Source organism: Triticum dicoccoides, chromosome 4A, assembly GCF_002162155.2.
Source record: "Triticum dicoccoides isolate Atlit2015 ecotype Zavitan chromosome 4A, WEW_v2.0, whole genome shotgun sequence".
NCBI classification, from domain to species: domain Eukaryota; kingdom Viridiplantae; phylum Streptophyta; class Magnoliopsida; order Poales; family Poaceae; genus Triticum; species Triticum dicoccoides.
Genome location: NC_041386.1, coordinates 383,133,027 through 383,137,541, shown reverse-complemented (window position 1 = coordinate 383,137,541; position 4,515 = coordinate 383,133,027).

Sequence of the window (4,515 nt, the reverse complement as noted above, 5' to 3'; positions counted from 1 at the left end):
TGGGAGATATAGCCACATCAAGGGCGTTACAAGTTGGTAATCAGAGCCTTCCCCGACCTTAGGAGCCCCCCTGCTTGATCGAATTAGCTGTCGAGTTGAGTCTAGAAAAATGTTTTGAGTCATTTAGGAATTATATATCGGAGAGTTTAGGAATTCTTTTTACTCCCCAGTCCCTTCATCGCTCTGGTAAGGCATCCTGACGTAGAGTTTTGACTCTTCTCTTCTCAAATTTCACTAAAAAAATTTAGGATCACGCGGGTTACTTGGAATCGTTCCGATGGTTTTGTGACAAGAACATTGTTCTTGGTGCCTCCTGACATTTAGGGGTTGTGGCAGTGTCCCGGGGAGTTGAGCTCCGAGGTTTTGTCGTCACAATTTTATCGTTGCAGTTCTGGAATACCTGAGATTAGTTTTGCCGACATCGAAAATCTCTTTTATGCAATTGTTGGTGAGATAACCTCGACGCCACCCAGTACTGGGGCGGGAGTTCGGGAGTATTGCCATAACTTGTATAACGGATGCTTTTCGAAGGTTGAGGTAGATGATTTCCGAAGGTTTCTTGGTTATGTGTTGAAGGATGGATACAACTGGATGTAGGATTTGCTAGTTTGGGTGAGATATTATGCTTCCCCTGTATCCCCAACACCTGATTGCATAACCGGGAAAATTTTGGGAGTTTATAAGTGGGAATTCAAGTAGCTCGTAGGATATCTTTCCGACAGATGTATGATATGAAATTGGGGTTCGACATCTAGTGGTCCGCCTATTCACGGTTGGTTTTACAGTGGTCTCGTTGTGTCTTAAAGAGTCCTTGGCTATGCCGACTCGGGGACGCTTCGTATGTCATGTGCACTGCCTTGTACATGATGGTGTTGTACGATCGAGCCCATGTAGGCCCCACCACGAAAACTTCGGACGAAATCTCTATCATATGTTTGTTCCGGCTTATTCTGCAAACCAATCCTTTGTTTTGTTTTGAGTTGTGGTATTCGAGTTGCTTCAAAGTCAAATGTTGATTCCATACCTTCTCTAAATGGCTTTCTCATATTTCTATGTGAATACTAATCCTTCTTGATAATCGAGATTATCATGACAATCCTTTTCAACCGGCGTATTTCTCTTCAAGTGGATCCGTCGATTTCAACATCCGCAAGATCAATTCTAAGTTTTCTCAACGGTGTCTATTTCATCCGTCTGCTAGTTGCCTTTGTTTTTCCCACCCACCCACCCTTTTCTTCAAGGACTCAGATATCTTAATCAAGTATCCATCTTATTGATGCGAGGCCTCTTCATTCCTTTTCCGTCAATGTTCTTACCCGGTGGTTTCCATGAAGATGTTCTACTAGATCATCATTATTCATTCTTTTTTCTTCTCCGGTGGATCCAATTCAAACTTTGTTGATCATATTCTTTCCTCGTTTCAAATACTTTCTCTTGCCGGTGCTCCTCATATTCATCCACTTCTCGCTATTCAATTGTTCTGGAGTGCTCAAGATATCTCGGAGATTCGTGTTTCCACTCTGCATTCGTTCAAACTCTTTCGAGGATGTTATCTCTTTCAAGTCATTTAATTCAACCGGTGCAATCTCTCCTTCAAATCGTTCAATGGTGTATCTTTTGAGTGGGCCCTAACCCACAGGTCTTTTCCCAGGATCTTACCTGACTCTTCTTATTTTCCCAGAGCTATCCAAAAATTTCTTTTTGAAGTGTGACGTAAGAATGATTTATCATCAGTCATATGTCTTCCTCCAAGATCTTTAAAATTCTTTTCATCGTTGGCTCAACTTTTCCATTTTTCATCCTGGAGTATCTCAACAATTTGGTGGTGTTTCTCATCGTCATTCTCAGATTTTGAAGACCGAAGAAGAGTTTCTTTTAAATATTGCCCCATTCTCTGCCATCCTCTCATAATTGTTTTCGGTTGTGAGATTTTTTTCACCCATCCAGAGCAATTCAAGATTCTGTTCAGTTTGATTATCCAGAGCCCATCATCTAAGATTTATTCATTCTAGTTTTCAGCTCTCATACTTTAATCATACCGGTGTCTAAATCAAGGATTCTCTAATCATCTCGTAATCTTTTCGTTCTCATGGGTCTAAATTCTCTCAAGCATCTTTGTTTAATTGCTAATTCTTCCCAGTGTGTCTTCATGTTTTAATCGTTCTTTTCAATTCTTACGGTGGTTCGTTCAAGAGTTTTCTTCCTTCGTGTATCATATCTATGCATTCGTGCTTTTCAAATTGTACTGGTGGATCGTTGAAGACTTTCTCAAGTTTGCGCTATATCTATCTTAATCTTTCTACGAGGATAAGTAGTATGCCAAATCCATTGCTTGTCAGCAATTAAATTGTTGAAGGATACGCTTAACATAATTCTTATTCTTGTTCCATCCAAGTGATTAATTCCTTTTTCTGGAGTGGTTCATCATATCATATTCTCAGTTCTAGATGCTTTATCTTTTCTTTCCCGGAGTTCCAAGTTCTCTCAATTATTTCATCGCGAAGATCCATCAAATCATTGCAAGGATTCACCTTGTGTTTTTGACCTCTCTTTCCTTTCGTTTGATCATTTCTTTTGTTACCGGAGTTCTTCATGAAGGTTCTTCATGATGGGTTCATCAAGGATTTAATTCCTTATCGAAGTGTTCATCGACATTCTTTTCAGAGAAACTCAAGCATTCTTGTTCTTGCATTCCAAAGTGAAATTCTTTCTACCGTATCATTTGAGGTGGTATTATGTCATTCTTCATAATTTGAGTTCATGTTTCATGATTCACATGTTGTTAAGAATGAGATATTTTAAATCTATCAACCTCTTCGTTGGAGTTATCTTGGGTTAATTTTCACCTAAAGCCTTCCCTAAGGATTGTTGCTATCTATGGTGCTCATAAATGACTTAAGTAATTCATCTATTCCCCCGCTGAAATAAGTTTCTCGTCTCCTTGTTGATATCAATCCAATTCTTCTTCCCGTGAGTGGCAGGTTGTCACCTCATAATTTTGAGATGTATTCCATAAGACCATATCAAGCTTATTCTTTTCGTTGTTGGTTTTTCCAACAACTCCGTTCGACCCTTCTCCTGAAGATGCCTCCTCAAGCTCTTTTGTGGCAGAAGTTGGCATTTTCTTCTCCTTTCTCCTATCTCAATTATCTTTCTTCTATTCTTTGTTACGGAGGCATTGTGATGTTGCTCTCTTCAACCCATCTTCTTGTTTTATCAGGATCATCTTCTTTTCGTCCTTATCCTTTTAACCGGAGTGGCGTGCCTGCTTTTCGAGTTCTTCCCATCCTGTCAAGTTTTTGCCTCCCTTCTCAACCGGAGTGCCGCCTGAAATCGTTCTTACCCATTGTGCCATTCTTTCAATAGTTCCGGAGGCAGTGTATTGTTGTTTTCATCAAGTATCCTCTCTGTCGGCGTTCTGGGAACGGGGGTCCCTAGACTTGCCTGCCTGCGGCCTGTGGCGTGGCTCAAAGGGGGGCCCAACACGGCCCGTCTTCATCAACACAGACCCAAGACCCTCGCGAGGGGCCAAGCCTCGCGGGGCGGACGACACGGAGCTTCCTCAGGCACGGCCTCATCAGGCTGGCTCGCGAGGAGGCAGAGAGATCAAGGCGGGGTACCTCACGAGGTGCCCGTGACGCAAGCCATGACGACCAAGGGTGCCAGGCGGGCGCCAGCTCGCGCAGTGTCCTTCTTTCCTCTTTGGTTCAAAGGGAGCAAGCGCAGGCGAGAGCATCAAGCAAAGGCACCCGTTTCGGTGCAACAAGACCAAGACCAGTCCAACGGCAGGGAGGAAGTCATTGTGGAGCCCAAGCCAGCGTCACCACCAGAGCCTTTGGCAGGCGAGGACCAACTTTAGTCAGGATAAGTGTACCAGATGTTCCCCTTCAAAGTGGCCAATTGTTGGCGCCCTTCCCGCTCAATATTTGGGAAGAGGCCCGGGGCCTTTGCCTATAAATAGGACTAGCCACCCACAGGGTAGAGGAGATCGGATCGCAATCGAGAAGAGAGAGAGAGAGAGAAGGGTGACTGAACTCCTCCTACCAGTTTGTCGCCCCAGCCAAGAACAGACTCTCGCAAGGCTGTTCTTCCTTGTATTGCTCATCATCATCAGCCCAAGAGGCAATCCACCACACCACACACTGGAGTAGGGTATTACACCACAACGGTGGCCCGAACCAGTATAAACCCTGTGTCTCTTGTCCTGTTCTTTCCATAGCTTAGATCTTAGCGAGGCGGAGGGGTGTAGGTAGGTAGAAGGCGAAATCTCCGCGCGCACCCAGTGTTCAAACCTCAAGGGTCTGCCGGAACCCAAAATCCGACATTTGGCGCGCCAGGTAGGGGTGCGCCGGAATTCGTCTTCCATCACCCCGTTCTCCTCCGACCATCGCGTCCATGTCTCACGCTCGTCGGGCCCGTGCCGAGCGTCGGGCCGCTCTCGCCTCCCACGTCACCCAGACGGCTCCTGTCAGCGGGCGTCCTCGCCGTTCCCCGTCAAAGCCGCCACCGGCCCGG